The 22,353-nt window shown below is 41.8% G+C and overlaps 1 long non-coding RNA gene across 4 annotated transcripts in view; it reads right to left on the bottom strand.

Annotated features, from left to right (window-relative positions):
- LOC122228339 overlaps positions 1 to 22,084 on the bottom strand; it is a 72,357-nt gene extending 50,273 nt beyond the window's left edge. For 3 of the 4 annotated variants that reach the window (XR_006206528.1, XR_006206529.1, XR_006206530.1), the window contains exons 1-3: positions 16,240 to 16,309; positions 7,562 to 7,700; positions 5,727 to 5,849 (exon numbers count right to left, since the gene is read on the bottom strand). This is a non-coding gene — a long non-coding RNA (uncharacterized LOC122228339). Of the gene's footprint in view, positions 1 to 5,726; positions 5,850 to 7,561; positions 7,701 to 16,239; positions 16,310 to 22,039 lie in introns of those variants that run through there. The other variant, XR_006206531.1, reaches the window with a different exon arrangement.
- Between the last annotated feature and the right edge of the window lie 269 nt (positions 22,085 to 22,353).

The raw sequence follows: 22,353 nt of genomic DNA, 5'->3' as shown, positions 1-22,353 counted from the left end.
TTAAATAAAACAGAGATAAGTAATATGGCTGATAAAGAATTTAAAGTAATGATCACCATGATACTCACTAGGCTGGAGAAAAGAATGGAATAACTCAGTGAGATCCTCAATAAAGAGAAGAAAATATTAAAAAGAACCAATCAGAGCTGAATAATACAATACCTGAAATTTAAAAACACACTAGAGGGAATCAGCAGTAGATTACAGAATGCAGAGGAACATATCAGCAGTCTGGAAGACAGGGCAATGGAAAGCACACAAGCTTAACAGCAAATGGAGAAAAGAATTTTTTTTTTTAATGAGGATAGATTAAGAGATATCTTTTTTTAATCTTTTTTATTTTAATGATTATTTATTTTTGAGAGAGAGAGAGAAAGTGAGTGGGAGAGGGGCAGAGAGAGAGAGACACACACACAGGAGATCTCTTGAACAGCATCAAGTGAATAAACATTTGCATCACAGAGTTCCCAGAAGAACAAAAGAGAGAGAAAAGTGTAAAAAAACTTGTTTGAAGAAACAATAACTGCCAACTTCCCTAACCTAAGGAGGAAAATAGACATCCAAGTCCAAGAAGCACAGAATTCCAAACAAGATTAACCCATACAAGACCTCCCCACTGCACATAATAACTAAAATGTCAGAGGTTAAAGATAAAGAAAGAATCCTAAAAGCAGCAAGAGAGAAAAAAGTGACCTACAAGGGAAAACCTATAATGCTCTCGGCTGATTTTTCACTAGAAACTTTGCAAACCAGAAGGGAGTGGCATGGCATAGCCAAAGTGCTAAGAGAAAAAAACCTACAATCAAGAATACTCTATTTAGGGGCTCCTGGGTGGCTCAGTCGGTTAGGAGTCCGACTTCGGCCCAGGTCACGATCCCACAGTTTGTGAGTTCGAGCCCCACATCGGGCCCTGTGCTGACAGCTCGGAGCCTGGAGCCTGTTTCGGATTCTGTGTCTCATTCTCTCTCTGTCCCTCCCCCACTTGTGCTCTGTCTCTCTCTGTCTCTCAAAAATAAATAAAAAATTTAAAAAAAAATTTTTTTTTTAAAAAAGGAATACTCTATCTAGCAAGGTTATCATTCAGATTTGAAGGAAAGATAGAGTTTTCTAGACAAACAAAAGATAAGGAGTTTATCACCACTAAACCAGCCTTACAAGAAATGTGAAAGAGACTATTCTGAGGAAGAGAAATGGCCATAATTAGACATAAGAAAAATATGAATAAAAAGACACAAAAAATAGCGACATATACATAAAATGTGGAGAAGGAGTAAGAAGGGAACAGAAGGGGGGAAACAAAAAGAAAAAACCTTTTTCTTATTCTGTTTTTCTTTTTTTTTTTCAGAATGTGTTCAAACTTAAATGACCATCAAATTAATATGGACTGTTATTTATAAAAAAACAAGAAAACAAATTTTTTAAATGGCAATAAATACAGGGCGCCTGGGTGGCTCAGTCAGTTAAGCATTCGACTCTTGATTTTGGTTCAGGTCATGATCTCAGGGTCATGACTTCAAGCCCCACATTGGGCTCCCTGCTGAGCAGTGAACCTAATTAATATTCTCTCTCTCCCATGGCCATAAATACATACTATCAATAATTACTTTAAATGTAAATGGCCTATATGCTCTAAACAAAAGATATACAGTGGCAGAATGGATTAAACAACAAGACCCATCAGGATGCCTGGGTGGCTCAATCGGTTGAGCATCTGACTCTTGATTTCAGCTCAGGTCATGATCTCACAGTCATGGCATTGAGCCCCACGTTGGGCTCCATGCTTAGCGTAGAGCCTGCTTAGGATTCTCTCTTTCCCTCTCGCTGCCCCTCCCGGGCTCTCTCTCTCAAAACAAAACAAAACAAAACAAAAAGACCCTATAAGAAACTCCCGTCGGGCCCAAAGATGCATCCAAACTGAAAGTGAAGGGATGGAAAAACATCCACCATGCAAATGGAAGCCAAAAAAGCAAAAGCAAAAGCAAAAAACCCAGGGTAACGATACTTACATCAGTAAAAATAGACTTTAAAACAAAGACTGTAATAAGAGACAAAGAAAGGCGTTACCTAATGATAAAGGGATCAATCCAATAAGAAGATATCACAATTGTAAATAGCTATGAACCCAAGACTGAAGCACCTAAACACATAAAGCAAATATTGACGAACATAAAGAGAAAAGTTGATGGTAATGCAGTAATACTAGGGGACTTTAACACTCCACTTACATTAATGGACAGATCATCCAGGCAAAAAATCTATAAAGAAACACTGACACATTGGACCAGATGGGCATAATAGATACATACAGAACATTCCATTCTAAAACAACACAAACCACATTCTTTTCAAGTGTGTATGGAACATTCTCTAGAATAGATCACATATTAGATCATAACACAAGCCTCAATAAATTTAAGAAGATTGAAACATACCACACATCTTTTCTGACCACGAGAGTATGAAACTAGAAATAAATAACAAAAAAAAAAAAAAAAAACACTGGAAAAAAATATGGAGACTAAACATGATACTAGACAGCCAATGGATCAATGAAATAATCAAAGAGGAAATTAAAAACTACATGGAGAAAAATGAAAATGAAAACACATGGTTCAAAATCTCTGGGACACAGGGGCGCCTGGGTGGCTCAGTCAGCTAAGTGTCCGACTTCAGCTCAGGTCACGATCTTGCAGTTCGTGGGTTCGAGCCCCGTGTCGGGCTCTGTACTGACAGCTCAGAGCCTGGAGCCTGTTTCAGATTCTATGTCTCCCTCTCTCTCTGACCCACCCCGTTCATGCTCTATCTCTCTGTCTCAAAAATAAATAAACGTTAAAAAAAAATAAAAAATAAAATAATCTCTGGGACACAGCGAAAACAGTTATGAGTTAAGTACATAGCAATACAGGCCTAAATCAAGAAGAAAGAATCAAATGAACAATCTAACCTTATTCTCTATTAAGTAAAAAGAGAAAGGACCCTAATAAATAAAATCAGAAGTGAGAGAGAAGTAACCACTAATGCCACAGAAATACAAAGGACTCTAAGAGAACACTATGAAAAAGTATATGCCAACAAACAATGTAGAAGAAATGGATAAATTTCTAGAAACATGTAATCTTCCAAAACAGAACCAAGAAGAAATAGAAAATCTGAAAAGATCAATTACAAGTAACTAAATTGAATCGGTAATCAAAAACTACCAAAAGATAAAAAGTCCAGAACTAGATGGATTTACAAGGAATTCTATCGGACATTTAAAGAATGCAAATATTCTCAATGTTCTCAAATGTTCTCAAAATATTCCAAAACAAAACAAAACAAAACAGAAGAGAAAGGGAAGCTTACAAATACATTCTACAAGTCCAGATTTACCCTGATACCAAAACCAGACAAAGGTACCACAAAAAAAGAAAAACTACAGGTCAATATTCCTAATGAAAACATATGCAAAAATCCTCAACAAAATATTAGCAAACCTCATACCACAACACATTAGAAAGATCACTCACCAAGATCAAGTGGGATTTATTCCTGGGATTCAAGGATGGCTCAATATTCACAAATCAATCAATGTCATACACCACATCAAAAAAACAAAGGATAGGGGCGCCTGAGTGGCTCAGTCAGTTACGCATCTGACTTGGGCTCAGGTCATGATCTTGCGATCTGTGAGTTCAAGCCCCACGTGGGACTCTGTGCTGACAGCTCAGAGCCTGGAGCCTGCTTCCAATTCTGTGTCTCCCTCTCTCTCTGCCCCTGCCCAGCTCACGTTCTGTCTCTCTCTCAAAAATAAATAAATATTTTTTTTAAAAAAACGATAAAAATCCTATGATTAGGGCGTCTGGGAGGCCTAGTCAGTTAAGCGTCCGACTTCGGCTCAGGTCATGATCTTGCAGTTCGTGGGTTCGAGCCCCACATCAGGCTCTGTGCTGACAGCTCAGAGCCTGGAACATGCTTCACATCCTGTGTCTCCCTCTCTCTCTGCCCCTCCCCCACTCACACTCTCTCTCTTTCTCAGAAATGAAACATTTAAAAAATTTTCTTTAATCGTATGATATAGGCCTCCACTTATGGAATATGTAAGTCACAGGAATAAAAGGCAGAGCATCATGAATACAGTCAGTGACACTGGGATAGCAATGTACAGAGATAGATGGTAACTACACTTGTGTGGAATGCAGCATAATGTATAAATTTGTCAAATCACCAAGTTATATTCCTGAAACTAATGTAACATTGTGTATTAACAATACTCAAATTTTCAAAACGTGCTTACCAAAAAAAAAAAAAAAAAAAAAAGAGCCACAGGGAGCTTCAGCCACTCTCCCGCTTCATAAATACTGGCAATGTGTTCCGTTTTTAAAACATTATGAAAACCAAACACAGTATGTCTAGGGACCATCTAGGATACCAGATTTCAACTTCTGTCTTAAAAATCAATTTCTTAAACGTAGGGATCCAAAACAAGAAAGTGGACAAGCAGCGGTGGGGGGGGGGGGGAGAAAGAGAGAGGGGGTGGGGGGAAGAGAGAGAGAGAGAGACAAACCAAGAAACAGACTCATAACTATAACAAACAAACTGATGGTGAGCAGAGTGGAGGTGGGGGGAGGCAGAGGGTGAAACCGGTGATGGGGATTAAGGAGGGCCCTTGTGATGAGCACTGGGTAATGTATGAAGTGCTGAATCACGATATTGTACACCTGAAAATAACAGAATACTCTGAGTTAACTATACTGAAGTTAAAATTAAAACTTTATAAACAAAAAAAAAAAATCAAGAAAGTGGATCTAGAAAGCTACAATGTGGCAAACAGAAAGGGAAAAGAAGTTTAAGTTTGGGAAAAGGAGATAAGAGGGAAGGAGTAAAAAGGTGGAAGTTCTATATCATCACAAAAACGTAGCCTCGCCTGCATGTCTGAGTCAGTTGAGCACCTAGTTCTTGATTTGGGCTCAGATCATAATCTCACGGTTCATGAGATCAAGCCCCACAGTGAGCCCTGTGTCAGATTCCGTGCTTACAGTGCAGAGCCTGTTTGGGATTCTCTCTCCCTCTCTCTCTCTCTCTCTCTCATTCTCTCTCAAAACAAATACACATTTTTAACAAATAAAAAATAAACAAAAACAAAGACAAAAATGTAGCCTACTCCAGAGTCAGTACATACTCATTCACAGAACCAAGACATAACGCATAAGCTGCGTTTTAAAACTTTTTTCATTATATATTTTTGTTTATTTCACATCTTCCACTTATCTAGAACTTTTGAGGGGGGCGGGTGGGGGAATAATAATACAAGCAGAAGCAAACAATCTGGTTGACTTTTCTTCCTTCTGGGGAGGAAAGAAGTTTCTAAAGTCACAGGATCCTAGAATTTTCCAACACAACCGTGGCTCCAGACCGTAACTTCCAAGAGTAAGTATAGCTCAGGGAAGCTACTCCACAGGTCTGAAGCAACAGTTTGTAGCAAAGCCCGAACCCGTATCTGCTGACTCCTCCTGTAAGAGTTCTGTACCGCCCCACTGCATGTGTTGAGTCATTCTCGGCAAGCAAAGATGATCTCAATGAGCTCAATGTCCAGGGTAGCCAAAGATCAAATGAGATTGTGTCTATAGATATGTTGCATAAAGCACTAAACAAATACAGGACAGTATTACTTTGTTCCATCCCAAACACAGACTCCCAACACGTCTAATTTTAAATCAAAGCGTGTTATATTGGCAAAAATTTACCCGTGAACTTTCTAGCTTTTGTGTCTTCTAGCTTTTGATTTTCTCTTAGTCAAGTTGATGAGTCACGGGTTAACAGGCGGACAGCAAGACGCTTCCGTAGCATTCAGAGTCCGGCACTTTAACCTGTAAGGAAGAGGAAGAACAAGAGAAAGAAGAAGAAGGAAGCAAAAACTGTCCCGTGATGAATTGTTAATGGTCACCTACACTGCCAATAATGGCATGAATTAATGATTGTGAGCGAGGAAAGCCAAAGGTTAACAACTACATCAATCTATTATCAAAGTACACCTGCATCTGCCAGAAGTATTGGCTTTCATAAATATGGTCTCCTGCAAACCTCCTCCAACAAGCAAGCATGTCGAGGGGCACTTGGGTGGCTCAGTCAGTTAAGTGTCTGGCTTCAGCTCAGGTCATGATCACACGGTGTGTGGGTTCGAGCCCCACGTCGGGCTCTGTGCTGACAGCTCAGATCCTGGAGCCTGCCTCGGATTCTGTCTCTCTCGCTCTCTGCCCCTCCCCCACTTACACTCTGTCACGCGCTCTCTCTCTCTCTCTCTCTCTCTCAAAAATAAATAATCATTAAAAAAAAAACTTTTAAAGAAACAAATAAGCATGTTGAAACAGAGGAAGCCTTAAACAATGTTTTCAGAATCAAATGGAAAGCCCCGGCAATTTTTCGAGCACCCAGTTCTGTCTACTCCCAATCTCCTGAGCTACCTCTCCTTCCCAAGCTGGGAATCTAGAATACCCTTAGTCAGAAATATAGCTGTGTTCAGGGACAGTGTGAAACATGGAGTTCATTTTATTCCTTGATCTAAATTCTAGTTTATCCTGTGGAAGACAGATCTTAGAAATCTCTAAGAATCCTGGCAGGTACAACCAATGAGCTTGACGTTTTTGCCACAACAACAAAAAGCAAAATACAACAGTACCTGCTGATGGTGGAGAACACCATCCATACAACTTAAACAGTCTGGGAGAGACGTTTGTGGCTACAGTAATCAGCAAATAACATTCAGTGATAGTCGTTCCTTAAGAGACCGAGTTCTGCCGCCTGCCACAACACTTAATTTTTAAATGTTGATGCAGGGAAATATTCCTTCATTCCAGCTGTGTTTGAGATAGCATGTGCATAGGGGGAGAATACTCATTCTCATACAGGAATGAATAAAAGACCTATTGTAGCTTTCGTTCTTTGATTTCTGCCTTTGATTTCTGCCTGTAGTGCCAAGAGGCAGTCAAAATATTTCATGACTACTATAACCTGCTCACAATTAGTTTTCTAAAAGCTGAGCAGAGAAAGACTGAATTTATCCAGTCTCGTACATACATACGTAACAGTCTGATGTTATTAAAACTACACTGAAAGTTGAACTTGACGCACAATTCACCCTGAACTGAGACACAGATTAAACGTGTTCCCGGCCAGGTTTTACTAAAAGATAATTCTCTGTAGCACTCAGGTTTCATTCTGGAAAAAGCTTCTCCTTTTTCTTTTTCCTTTCACTAGGATTTCTCCTCCTGCAGTCACTTCAAAATTCTTACACTTGAGATGTCTGAATCTGAGGACCAAATAGAAGCCTATTGTTAACACTGATAAAAAAAAAATTCATTCTACTCTCTGCTCAATACCAATTTATGAAGACCACCTATATATCCCCTCTTTGTTAAAAGCGTCCCAAGAAACACAACATCCCTCTTCTTTAGGGAACACAATTATCAGTCATAATTTCATTCATTCATGAAAATTGTCCCCAATTCCATCCAACATTGATTCCTAAGCCCATACCCTTCTCCTTTCCTTTCCCCCTTAGCTTTGAGGATTTTTAACTCACAATGGGTTACTTCGGACCAGGAACTCACTTCTGATGGAAAGACGAGGGTGCAAGCCAGATTTTCCAAGTAGGAGAAAATTTCACTCTCTAAAACACCCAGAAGATTCTTGAAATACCATGTTGTTGAACAAATCCCAGTCTTTAAAACAAGAAAAACATTCAGCATTGAAGAACAGGAGAGCGGACAAATAGCTCAGAAGTAAATACAGTAAAACCTTAGATTGCGAGTCACTTACTCTGCGAGTGTCCCAGAGGACGAGCAAACGTTTCTTTTTTTTAATTTTTATTTAATTTATTTTTTTTTAATTTACATCCAAGTTAGTTAGCATCTAGTGCAACAATGATTCCAGGGGTAGATTCCTTAATGTCCCTTCCCCATTTAGCCCATTCCCCCTCCCTCAACCCCTCCAGCAACCTTCTGTTTCTTCTCCATATTTAAGAGTCTCTTACGTTTTTGTCCCCCTCCCTGTTTTTATATTATTTCGACAAGCAAACCCTTCTAATAAATTTTAATTTGATAAGCGAGCGATGGCTTGCAGTACAAGTAGTAGGTGACGCGAAATGTCACGTGATCACAAGTGAGCCGACGGTTCTTGAAACTCGCTTTGATATATGAGTCCTCTGGATTACAAGCATGTTTCTGGAACAAATTATGCTCGCAAACCAAGGTTTTACTATAAATAACTCTTTGGCCCACTTGCGACGCTATGCAGCGCCCTCGAAAAAGTAATTTGCTGAATGGCCCATGGTCACGTGTAACAGTTAAATGGGTGTCCGAGAAGTGAGCCAATTACACCCTTCCTACTACATGATCTCGTCTATTATGTGGGTGATTTTATATGGTCCACAGTAACTGTGGCCTCTTTCATCACTGCCCTTGCCTTTGGTGATGGTTCATAGATTGTATGGAAACTAGCCATCACATCATCATACACAAGATACTTCTGCTCTTAAAACTGAAACTCCCTCCGGCATCAATGCTGCCCGTAACCAACCCATTTAAGTGTTCCTCCCCCAAATTTACTTCTTTCCCCCTTCAAATGTTTTCCATTTCTAGAGCTGCTAGGAAGCTAGTCTCAGCGGCAGGCATCGAACATTTATAGAAGCCCCTCAAGAGGCCATTCCAAGAAAAGCCAGCTCTCAGAAAACTGGAGCTCCAAAATCGGAAAGTGCCTCACGGTCTTCCCAGCCTTCTCTCCCCAGTTCTTGAGATTTCACGTAAAGCAACAGTTCTCCATCCTGGCTGCAAAATAAAATAAACCAGGAAGCATTGAAAATCCCACTGCTGAGGCTGCCCCCTGAACCAATTAAGCCAACATCCCTGGGGACAAAGCTGGGCGTCTGTATTCTTTTCGGCTCTCCCAGCAATTCTTTTTTTTTTTTTTTTTTTTTTTTAATATATGAAATTTATTGTCAAATTGGTTTCCATACAACACCCAGTGCTCATCCCAAAAGGTGCCCTCCTCAATACCCATCACCCACCCTACCCTCCCTCCCACCCCCCCCCCCCCCCATCAACCCTCAGTTTGTTCTCACTTTTTAACAGTCTCTTATGCTTTGGCTCTCACCCACTCTAACCTCTTTTTTTTTTTTTTTCCCTTCCCCTCCCCCATGGGTTTCTGTTAAGTTTCTCAGGATCCACATAAGAGTGAAAACATATGGTATCTGTCTTTCTCTGTATGGCTTATTTCACTTAGCATCACACTCTCCAATTCCATCCACGTTGCTACAAAAGGCCATATTTCATTCTTTCTCATTGCCACGTAGTATTCCATTGTGTATATAAACCACAATTTCTTTATCCATTCATCAGTTGATGGACATTTAGGCTCTTTCCATAATTTGGCTATTGTTGAGAGTGCTGCTATAAACATTGGGGTACAAGTGCCCCTATGCATCAGTACTCCTGTATCCCTTGGGTAAATTCCTAGCAGTGCTATTGCTGGGTCATAGGGTAGGTCTATTTTTAATTTTCTGAGGAACCTCCACACTGCTTTCCAGAGCGGCTGCACCAATTTGCATTCCCACCAACAGTGCAAGAGGGTTCCCGTTCCTCCACATCCTCTCCAGCATCTATAGTCTCCTGATTTGTTCATTTTGGCCACTCTGACTGGCGTGAGGTCATATCTGAGTGTGGTTTTGATTTGTATTTCCCTGATAAGGAGCGACGTTGAACATCTTTTCATGTGCCTGTTGGTCACCCAGATGTCTTCTTTAGAGAAGTGTCTATTCATGTTTTCTGCCCATTTCTTCACTGGGTTATTTGTTTTTCGGGTGTGGAGTTTGGTGAGCTCTTTATAGATTTTGGATACTAGCCCTTTGTCCGATATGTCATTTGCAAATATCTTTTCCCATTCCGTTGGTTGCCTTTTAGTTTTGTTGGTTGTTTCCTTTGCTGTGCAGAAGCTTTTTATCTTCATAAAGTCCCAGTAATTCACTTTTGCTTTTAATTCCCTTGCCTTTGGGGATGTGTCGAGTAAGAGATTGCTACGGCTGAGGTCAGAGAGGTCTTTTCCTGCTTTCTCCTCTAAGGTTTTGATGGTTTCCTGTCTCACATTCAGGTCCTTTATCCATTTTGAGTTTATTTTTGTGAACGGTGTGAGAAAGTGGTCTAGTTTCAACCTTCTGCATGTTGCTGTCCAGTTCTCCCAGCACCATTTGTTAAAGAGACTGTCTTTTTTCTATTGGATGTTCCTTCCTGCTTTGTCAAAGATGAGTTGGCCATATGTTTGTGGGTCTAGTTCTGGGGTTTCTATTCTATTCCATTGGTCTATGTGTCTGTTTTTGTGCCAATACCATGCTATCTTGATGATTACAGCTTTGTAGTAGAGGCTAAAGTCTGGGATTGTGATGCCTCCTGCTTTGGTCTTCTTCTTCAAAATTACTTTGGCTATTCGGGGCCTTTTGTGGTTCCATATGAATTTTAGGATTGCTTGTTCTAGTTTCGAGAAGAATACTGGTGCAATTTTGATTGGGATTGCATTGAATGTGTAGATAGCTTTGGGTAGTATTGACATTTTGACAATATTTATCCTTCCAATCCATGAGCAGGGAATGTCTTTCCATTTCTTTATATCTTCTTCAATTACCTTCATAAGTTTTCTATAGTTTTCAGCATACAGATCTTTTACATCTTTGGTTAGATTTATTCCTAGGTATTTTATGCTTCTTGGTGCAATTGTGAATGGGATCAGTTTCTTTATTTGTCTTTCTGTCGCTTCATTGTTAGTATATAAGAATGCAACTGATTTCTGTACATTGATTTTGTATCCTGCAACTTTGCTGAATTCATGTATCAGTTCTAGCAGACTTTTGGTGGAGTCTATCGGATTTTCCATGTATAATATCATGTCATCTGCAAAAAGCGAAAGCTTGACTTCATCTTTGCCAATTTTGATGCCTTTGATTTCCTTTTGTTGTCTGATTGCTGATGGTAGAACTTCCAGCACTATGTTAAACAACAGCGGTGAGAGTGGGCATCCCTGTCATGTTCCTGATCTCAGGGAAAAAGCTCTCAGTTTTTCCCCGTTGAGGATGATGTTAGCTGTGGGCTTTTCATAAATGGCTTTTATGATCTTTAAGTATGTTCCTTCTATCCCGACTTTCTCAAGGGTTTTTATTAAGAAAGGGTGCTGGATTCTGTCAAAGGCCTTTTCTGCATCGATTGACAGGATCATATGGTTCTTCTCTTTTTTTTTTGTTAATGTGATGTATCACGTTGATTGATTTGCGAATGTTGAACCAGCCCTGCATCCCAGGAATGAATCCCACTTGATCATGGTGAATAATTCTTTTTATATGCCGTTGAATTCGATTTGCTAGTATCTTATTGAGAATTTTTGCATCCATATTCATCAGGGATATTGGCCTGTAGTTCACTTTTTTTACTGGGTCTCTGTCTGGTTTAGGAATCAAAGTAATACTGGCTTCATAGAATGAGCCTGGAGGTTTTCCTTCCCTTTCTATTTCTTGGAATAGCTTGAGAAGGATAGGTATTGTCTCTGCTTTAAACGTCTGGTAGAACTCCCCTGGGAAGCCATCTGGTCCTGGACTCTTATTTGTTGGGAGATTTTTGATAACCGATTCAATTTCTTCGCTGGTTATGGGTCTGTTCAAGCTTTCTATTTCCTCCTGATTGAGTTTTGGAAGAGTGTGGGTGTTTAGAAATTTGTCCATTTCTTCCAGGTTGTCCAATTTGTTGGCATATAATTTTTCATAGTATTCCCTGATAATTGTTTGTATCTCTGAGGGATTGGTTGTAATAATTCCATTTTCATTCATGATTTTATCTATTTGGGTCATCTCCCTTTTCTTTTTGAGAAGCCTGGCTAGAGGTTTGTCAATTTTGTTTATTTTTTCAAAAAACCAACTCTTGGTTTCGTTGATCTGCTCTACAGTTTTTTTAGATTCTATATTGTTTATTTCTGCTCTGATCTTTATTATTTCTCTTCTTCTGCTGGGTTTAGGCTGCCTTTGCTGTTCTGCTTCTATTTCCTTTAGGTGTGCTGTTAGATTTTGTATTTGGGATTTTTCTTGTTTCTTGAGATAGGCCTGGATTGCAATGTATTTTCCTCTCAGGACTGCCTTCGCTGCGTCCCAAAGCATTTGGATTGTTGCATTTTCATTTTCGTTTGTTTCCATATATTTTTTAATTTCTTCTCTAATTGCCTGGTTGACCCACTCATTCGTTAGTAGGGTGTTTTTTAACCTCCAGGCTTTTGGAGGTTTTCCAGACTTTTTCCTGTGGTTGATTTCGTGCTTCATAGCATTGTGGTCTGAAAGTATGCATGGTATAATTTCAATTCTTGTAAACTTATGAAGGGCTGTTTTGTGACCCAGTATATGATCTACCTTGGAGAATGTTCCATGTGCACTCGAGAAGAAAGTATATTCTGTTGCTTTGGGATGCAGAGTTCTAAATATATCTGTCAAGCCCATCTGATCCAATGTATCATTCAGGGCCCTTGTTTCTTTATTGACTGTGTGTCTAGATGATCTATCCATTTCTGTAAGTGGGGTGTTAAAGTCCCTTACAATGACCACATTCTTATCAATAAGGTTGCTTATGTTTATGAGTAATTGTTTTATATATCTGGGGGCTCCGGTATTCGGCGCATAGACATTTATAATTGTTAGCTCTTCTTGATGGATAGACCCTGTAATTATTATATAATGCCCTTCTTCATCTCTTGTTACAGCCTTTAATTTAAAGTCTAGTTTGTCTGATATAAGTATGGCTACTCCAGCTTTCTTTTGGCTTCCAGGAGCATGATAAATAGTTCTCCATCCCCTCACTCTCAATCTAAAGGTGTCCTCAGATCTAAAATGAGTCTCTTGTAGACAGCAAATAGATGGGTCTTGTTTTTTTATCCATTCTGATACCCTATGTCTTTTGGTTGGCGCATTTAATCCATTTACATTCAGTGTTATTATAGAAAGATACGGGTTTAGAGTCATTGTGATGTCTGTATGTTTTATGCTTGTAGCGATGTCTCTGGTACTTTGTCTCACAGGATCCCCCTTAGGATCTCTTGTAGGGCTGGTTTAGTGGTGATGAATTCCTTCAGTTTTTGTTTGTTTGGGAAGACCTTTATCTCTCCTTCTATTCTAAATGACAGACTTGCTGGATAAAGGATTCTCGGCTGCATATTTTTTCTGTTTAGCACACTGAAGATATCGTGCCAAGCCTTTCTGGCCTGCCAAGTTTCAAAGGAGAGATCAGTCACGAGTCTTATAGGTCTCCCTTTATATGTGAGGGCACGTTTATCCCTTGCTGCTTTCAGAATTTTCTCTTTATCCTTGTATTTTGCCAGTTTCCCTATGATATGTCGTGCAGAAGATCGATTCAAGTTACGTCTGAAGGGAGTTCTCTGTGCCTCTTGGATTTCAATGCCTTTTTCCTTCCCCAGTTCAGGGAAGTTCTCAGCTATAATTTCTTCAAGTACCCCTTCAGCACCTTTCCCTCTCTCTTCCTCCTCTGGGATACCAATTATGCGTATATTATTTCTTTTTAGTGTATCACTTAGTTCTCTAATTTTCCCCTCATACTCCTGGATTTTTTTATCTCTCTTTCTCTCAGCTTCCTCTTTTTCCATAACTTTATCTTCTAGTTCACCTATTCTCTCCTCTGCCTCTTCAATCCGAGCCGTCGTCATTTCCATTTTGTTTCGCATTTCGTTTAAAGCGTTTTTCAGCTCCTCGTGACTGTTCCTTAGTCCCTTGATCTCTGTGGCAAGAGATTCTCTGCTGTCCTCTATACTGTTTTCAAGCCCAGCGATTAATTTTATGACTATTATTCTAAATTCACTTTCTGTTATATTATTTCAATCCTTTTTGATCAGTTCATTAGCTGTTGTTATTTCCTAGAGATTCTTCTGGGGGGAATTCTTCCGTTTGGTCATTTTGGAGAGTCCCTGGAGTGGTGAGGACCTGGGGGCACTTCCCCTGTGCTGTGGTGTATAACTGGAGTTGGTGGGCAGAGTCACAGTCAGACCTGACGTCTGCCCCCAGCCCACTGCTGGGGCCACAGTCAGACTGGTGTGTGCCTTCTCTTCCCCTCTCCTAGGGGCGGGATTCACTGTGGGGTGGCGTGTCCCGTCTGGGCTACTTGCACACTTCCAGGCTTGTGTTGCTGGGGATCTGGCGTATTAGCTGGGGTGGGTAGGCAAGGTGCACGGGGGGTGGAGGGGCAGGCTTAGCTCGCTTCTCCTTAGGTGATCCACTTCAGGAGGAGCCCTGTGGCAGCGGGAGGGAGTCAGATCCGCTGCCTGAGGTTTGGCTCCGCAGAAGCACAGAGTTGGGTGTTTGCGCGGAGCGAGCAAGTTCCCTGGCAGGAACTGGTTCCCTTTGGGATTTTGGCTGGGGGATGGGCGGGGGAGATGGCGCTGGCGCCTTTGTTCCCCGCCAAGCTGAGCTCTGCCGTCCGGGGGCTCAGCAGCTCTCCCTCCCTTTGTCCTCCAGCCTTCCCGCTTTCCGAGCAGAGCTGTTAACTTATGACCTCCCAGACGCTAAGTCGCGCTTGCTGTCGGAACACAGTCCGTCCGGCCCCTCCGCTTTTGCCAGCCAGACTCGGGGGCTCCGCTTGGCCGGCGAGCCGCCCCTCCGCCCCGGCTCCCTCCCGCCAGTCCGTGGAGCGCGCACCGCCTCGCCGCCCTTCCTACCCTCTTCCGTGGGCCTCTCGTCTGCGCTTGGCTCCGGAGACTCCGTTCTGCTAATCCTCTAGCGGTTTTCTGGGTTCTTTAGGCAGGTGTAGGTGGAATCTAAGTGATCGGCAGGACGCGCGGTGAGCCGAGCGTCCTCCCACGCCGCCATCTTCCTTTTCAGAGTTTTGAATCTACTCTCCCCCAGCAATTCTAGTGCACCAGCAAGGTTGAGAATCACAGGCGTAAAGGCGAGGGGTTGCTAGGACCAACCCTGCCCGTCAGAGACCTTGATGAAGGAAGTGCTCCAGCCTGGAAATCAGACAGCCCTGAGCTCTAGCTCCTGCACACCCCTATGATCTCAGGCAACGTCCCCGGGCCTCTTTAAGCTTCAGTTCCCTCATCTGGAAAAACAGAGATATACTGACCTTCTCTGGCAGGTGAAGATTCCATGAGCTAAATTATGCACGGCACCTACTACAGTACCTAGCATCCAAGAAGCACGCAGTGTTCAAACAGTCATAGTAGTGGTAATAGGCCGTATGTATCAGGCATGGCCTTTTGCCTGCGTGGAAAAGTTAGGCAGAGGTTCATTGCCACTCCCTGCCCTGCACCGGGAGCTAGGGGCAGGCCACACCTGGAAACCACGTCTCCCAAGTCATGGGCCAGTACCTTTTCCACCGCACCTCACTTTTGTCCTTGATGAACTCTGCCCTTCTGTCTCTGTTCCGTGGCCGCAGAGGATGTATGCAGTAGGACTGAACAGGATCCCAGCGTTCTCCCCCAGAAGAAACGCCATGGCTTTTGAAATCTACTTGTTGCATGCATCCTTAAAGAGTTCCTTTCTTGTGTGAACCCTGGGGCAACTTCAAAAGGTTTCAATTAACTCTGAGCTATTTCACATCAGTTGCGTTCCTTCCACAAGGGACCCACCCCTGCAGCGCCCCGCCCCCTTCCCCCCCACCCCCCCACCCCGCGCCCCTGCGCAGGGATGGTTTACAGAGCTGCCGAGCTGAGCTGCAGAGGAGCCTTGATGAGGTTACCACCACCCTGGTGAAGCTTTTCACCCAAGTTTCTACAAAGACGCCCATGTATGTGTCAGAGAACCGCGCCATCTCGCTGCTCAGCGGGACCTCGGAACAAAACGGGGTGTAATTAACTGAATAAGCTCCTAAATGGAATAAGGTCAATGAAATCTATTTATGGAGCAACAATCACGGTGAGAAAGTCTTCGTTAGAGGCAAATTAGTACCTTTTGGTCGTTTGAAAAAGAAGCTTGCCTTCAGCGCTTTCAAAAGAAGATTCCGAGCTTTTAAGGTAATGGGCACTTCCACAGCCACTCACTGATACGCACTTCGACTGAATTAAATTTTGTTTGGTATCCTAGGACACCCTGCACGACGCTTTATTCACTGTGTCTCCAAATATTCAATAACGCACATCTCAACAAATGCTTCACCGGGGACAGAGTGCCCTGAATGCCAACTCTCATCCTTATCAAACATGACAAGAGCATTCAGAGACTCGAAGGTCACTTACCTACTCGACATCATATCTCAGGATCCACACAATTCCTTGCGATGTTTCCTTTAGCTCCGCTGACTTGAAGGTCAATACAAAGAACGGCGGACATACAGGTCGAAAGCTATTCTGCTGGTGTGAGAAGGTGTTCATTACCACTAAAAAATAAACACAAAGATCATTCTCCCTTCTTCACTGAAGAGTGAGGTGTGAGAGGGGCGCTTGGAACCAAAACAGCAATCTTGTCGCCATGAAGAGATTAGCCTGAAGTCAAACGCTGAAACCACACTGAGGATGTCAAAGAGAAATTTTATAAAGAATTTAAGACCTTGATGGGGCGCCTGGGTGGCTCAGTCTGTTGAGCGTCTGACTTCCGCTCTCAGGTCGTGATCTTGCGATTCGTGGGTTCGAGCCCCTTGTCAGGCTGTGTCTGTGCTGACAGCTCAGGGCTGGAGCCTGCTTCAGATCATGTTGTCTCCTTCTCTCTCTGGCCCTCCTCCACTCGCACGCGCGCTCTCGCGCTCTCTCTCTCTCTCTTAAAAATAAATATTTTTTAAAAATTTTTAATAAAAAAAAAAGAATTTAGGACCTTGACGATGTCATTATCCCGCTAAATTTAGCGACCCCTGAAACCACCCTACTTCCTACCATCACCCTGGGAAATCCTTATTCGTTTCCCATTGTTGCCATAACAAATTGAGTGGCTTAAAATGGCACAAATGTTACGGTTTGGGAGGTCGGATGTCCTAAAAGGGCTGTGTCGCCTCTGGAGGCTCAAGGGGAGAGTCCCCACCCTTGACTTTTCCAGTTTCTGCTGCATTCCTTGGCACGTGACCTCTAGCTCTCTTTGTGGCCAGCAGAGTAGCATCTTCAAATCTATGTCTTCCTCCATCTCTCCTACTTCCTTCCTCCCTCGCTCCTTCCCTCCCTCCTGTGCTTCTCTCATCACCTTGCCTTCTCTGACTCTGACTCTCCTGCCTCCCTCCTGCCCTTATAAGACTACTGTGATTACTTTGCCCTCCCACCCAAATACTCCAGGATAATTTTCCCATCTCATATCTTTAACTTCATCACACTGGTGAAGTCCCTTTGCCATCTACTATAACATATCCACAGGTTCCAGGATTAGGCCATGGACATCTGGAGAACGAAGGGCTTTATTCAGCTAACAGACCCCAAGGAAAGGCAGATTTCTTCTGACTATATCATCACAGACGATAAGACGGTTGGCATTGCCCTGGGGTAAAACTATAAACGTATATTCTTATCCCTCCCGTGTGAATGAAAATTGTTTCTCATCTTCTTTTCCATTTGGTTCCAAAAGAATGTGTTTGCCAAATCAATGGCCATATACCATATATCCCAGGTTGTATTAATCTGTTCTAGCAAAGATATCTTATCTTGCTTGCTCAACTTTCGTTGGGGCATATACTGGTGAATTAAATGGAGATATGGTAAGGAACACCAATCCGGCATCCTTTATATCCTGAAGGGTGGCATTAATCCCTCTAGGACCCTTTGATACAATACTGTTTTTGTGTACTCTCTTGTCCAGGGATAGAGATGTAGTTTCAGAGGCTTCTGCTTGAATTTCCTCGCTCTAGAAAGATCTTACTCCACAAGCCAAGGACCCAATGTGAGGGTACAGTTAAGGAAAGAAGAAAATAATATGTGAGCCTTCTCTCTGAAAAGAGGAAAACAAAATACAGAACCTTTGTGAGAAATGACTGTTGACATGATGTATAGAAATGTCTCACGGGGAAAGAATCAATCTCAGTAGAGCTATTCTTTTTAATCCCAGAAGAGACAGTTCATATCTAAAAAAGTAGAACATAAATAATTTTCAGAAGAAAAGAATGTTCAGGGAAGTTTATCATAACAAAGAAAACAGTAGCTATTTTGTTAAATGCAAGTATAAGAAGAAAAAGGGGGAAAAGTACAAGTCTGAGGTATAGGAAGATGAAAAATTACCTTTTTCCTTGACTTTTACTTATCATGTTTTTTTATATGTTCTGTTATTCTCCAGATGAAATAAAGCACTTGGGAGTTTTTATTGTCTAAGGTGTATGTTGACTCTCTCCTGTTGATGAATAATAGCATCCATTATCTATCTACTGTGTATACAACGAGTTATCTCAGAAAGGAAACAGAATGAGGGAAGAGATTCACTCAGTATTTTCAACCCTATCTGCCCCCAGAATCATGGGGAGAACTTTTAGGAAATACAGTACGGGGGCGCAGAGGGGATCCTGAAAACAAGGAAGTACCCAAAGTACCCAAGTGATAACCTGAGTCCATATGTTTTCCTCCCTGACCCCCTCTTTTCACAGCAGCCCTGGGCCCTCTGCAGATCAAGGTCAGTTACCCTGCTCTCATGTGGACTCTTCTCGGCTGCCGACCACTGAACAAAAGGGGTTCCAAGTGCCAGGCAGCAGCAATGGCCTTTAATTCAACGGAACCCTTGCCACATTGCCTGGAAAGAGAGCACCCCACTTCGAGGATCAGGGACTCTAACCCTACAGAGCCCAGAGGGGCAGGGATATCAAGCGCCCTAGTCATGCATCAACCTAGCTGCCACAGTAACGCCTCCTGTGCCTCGGGGAAGTGGCTCTCGGAAGACCCAAGTTCAGGGAGCCATTCCCCTACAGGTCACATGAGTCTCTCTTGCTGGGACAGAAGAGGGAGCTTGGTGGGATGAACTGCAGCCCCAGTCGCCTGCCCCCTCTTCCACTCTCCATTCTAAATCCCTCGCTCTCAGGTATCACTTTTTGGTGGCTTACCTGGCAGTGTGACCCAGCCCCTCAATCTAGAAGGTTCTCTGGCTCTGATAACATACCCTGCTCAGCCCAGAAGAACCGTACTCGATATCCCCAGGCATAGGCGAGGAAGCAAGAAACAGCCCACACCCTACTGTCCCTCCGTCACTGTTCCTGCAAGCCGACCCCTCTGATCTCCTTCAGCCACACTGTCCCACTGTTGGGCATTTTTTTTTTTACTTCCCTGGTGACAGGAATCATTTTACATCATTATTATTACTTCTACTCCAACTAGTATAGTGTCTTACGTATAGCGGATATTTAGTAAATAGTTTTTTTAAGTTTATTTACCTATTTGGAGAGAGAGAGAGAGAGAGCAGGGGAGGGGCAGAGAGAGATGGAGAGAGACAATCCCAAGCAGACTCCACAGTGTCAGTGCAGGGCCCTTCAACGGGCTTGATCTCACAAACCATGAGATCATGACCTGAGCCAAAAATCAAGAGTCTTGACGCTTAACCAACTGAGCCACCCAGGTGCCCCCAGTAAATAGTTTTTGAATGACAGGTTCCCAGTATATAATCTAAGGATATTTTACAATCTATGAGCTCTTCAAGTGATTTATTGACTCATGATATTTATAATGAAACAGCGTGCATATTTTTGTTTCTAGCATAAACAAAAACCATTTGGCTATTTGTAAATTACACATCACCTTTTTGAGAACATTCAAATCTGAATGAGAACTGTGTGGAGGTTCTTCAAGAAACTAGAAATAGAACTATAAGCCAGCAATCACACTATTAGGTATTTACCCAAAGGATACAAAAATACAGATTTGAAGGGGCACATGCACCCCAATGTTTATACCAACACTATCAACAAGAGCCAAACCATGGAGAGAGCCCAAATGTCCATCAACACTTGAATGGATAAAAAAGATGTGGTATATATATACAATGGAATATTACTCAGCCATCAAAAAGAATGAAATCTTGCCATTTGCAATGAGATGGATGGAGATAGAAGGTTTATGCTAAGTGAAATAAGTCAATCAGGGAACGACAAATACCATATGATTTCATTCATATGTGGAATTTAAGAAACAAAATAGACAAATATATGGGGGGGGCAAATAGAGAAGAGAGGAAAACAAACCACAAGATACTCTTAATGATAGAGAACAAACTATGGGTTGACAGAGGGAGGTGGCTGGGGGTTGGGATAGATGGTTGATGGGTATTAAGGAGGGCACGTGACGTGATGAGCACTGGGTGTTATGTGTAAGTGGCGAATCACTGAATTCTACTCCTAACATTTCAATTTTTAAAAAGGAAGGAAAAAATAAAAAATAAAAATAAAGTCTAAAGAAAAGAAAAAGCAACAAAACAAACAGACAAAAACTTGAATGAGTTGTAGGATGTGATGATACTCAACAGTGTGTGAACACATGTGGGAGTGAATTTGACTATAAGAGAATATGAGAGAAATAATTGAAAATCAGGGTATAGACTTCAAGGTCACTGGCCCCACTGCTGAGGTCAGATACTCTGGAAGAGCTCACCAGCCTTCTTACTCATGCCCACCACAAGGCACTGCACTGTGTATTTCCATGCCCTCCTCCAAAACCATCAGAGATACGAGCTGTTTGGTCATTTGTCTATCCCTACTGTCTTCCGTTATTTGCTCAGTACGTGTGGAATGAATGAGTGGATTAATGGTTGAAATAGTGGCAGGAATGCACAAAAATCACTTGATGTGTGAAATGAGCCCCACATTCAGAACTACAGGGGAGGATGATAGTGAATAGATCTAGCTTTTCATATAATGTCAGATGTGAGGAACGTCCTTTCTCTGAGGCTCCATTTCCTCATCTGTTAAATAATACTGAAGGGGAAAAAGCTGTTTTGAGCAAGAAAAAGATATATAAAGAACCTAGGGCACCACCCAGATCAAAGATGATTTCCCACATATGGTATTTGCTATTTATTCTGTGGGTAATTTAGATGTTTTTAAGCCCAAGACTATTGTTAGAAACATATGCATGGTTTATTTGGGCCACACACATGCAAAAAGGAAATCTAGATCTCTTCTCTACACAGTATTTATATACATTCAGGGTTTCTGGTGCAAAGGGTTATTGTTCTCAAAGTTCTCCCAAGGCTAGTAGTGTGCCCGATCTCCTTGTAAATGCCATAAATGCTCTGCACTGACCATGGGGCCTACTTAGGAATCTCTCTCTCTCTCTCTCTCTCTCTCTCTCTCTCTCTCCCCCTCTGCCCTTCCCTCCCACTCACACACTCTCTCGCTGTCTTAAAAAAATTAAAAATTAAAAAAAAAAGTTCCTACCATTTTCATGGGTTCAGGGAACCCCATACCAATACTGGGAAAATTCCCAGACTCTTCAACCCAGTAACTACACATCTAGGAATTTATCCTGAGGAAACAATCAAACAATGCAAAAAATATTCAAAGACACTCATCATGATGTTATTCTAAAAAGCAAAGCACAGCTTTTACATCCAACAATTGAGGATTGCTTTAATAAATGGAGGGGCATATGGATTTTAGAGTTTTTGCAGAATACTTCATGACATGAGAATATACACATGATATATTAAATGTTACAAAATGGGGTACCTAGGTGGCTGAGTTGGTTAAGTGTCTGACTCCAACTCCGGTCACGATCTCGTGGTTTGCGAGTTCAGGCCCCACGTCGGGCTCTGTGCTGACAACTCAGAGACTGGAACCTGCTTTGGATTCTGTCTCCCTCTCTCTCTGCCCCTCCTGGCTTGTGCTCTGTCTCTCTCCTCTCACTCTCTCAAAAATAAATAAGCATAAAAAAAAAACCAAAATAGAGCATATAATCCCATTTTGTTATTAAAAAAAAAATATGCACAAGAAACATCACAAAGGATAACCAAACTCCAAAGCGCTCATCTCTGAGTGGTAGAATTATGAGCAAATTATTTTCTTCTTCACCCTCTTATTTTCCAAATTTTCTACAGTGAAATTTTATGATCTGGGAAATGTCATTGATTACACAAAAAAAACCCAACTCATACCTTACATCATGCTGATGGGGTGAGCTGGTAGCATCACTTTTGTTCATGAATAACAGCATTGTTGAAACATTCTAGAACCTCACATTTCTGGCATGGTTGTTTCTCTTTAGACTGTGGTATCATCCTTCTCTCGGTAGAAAAAAGATTATATATAATTTTACTATATCTACATATACACATCCATAATAAAAATAAAACATAACTTAAATAAAAACACCGTTAATAAACATCTAAATAATGTATATTGAAAATGACTTCAGGGTGTGCAATGTGAAATTAATGGTCAAATCAAATGTCTGTGCTCTGAAGATCAG

The sequence above is a fragment of the Panthera leo genome, chromosome C1, assembly GCF_018350215.1.
Source record: "Panthera leo isolate Ple1 chromosome C1, P.leo_Ple1_pat1.1, whole genome shotgun sequence".
In the NCBI taxonomy this organism is placed as follows: domain Eukaryota; kingdom Metazoa; phylum Chordata; class Mammalia; order Carnivora; family Felidae; genus Panthera; species Panthera leo.
This window is presented reverse-complemented; position numbering and strand designations above follow the sequence as displayed.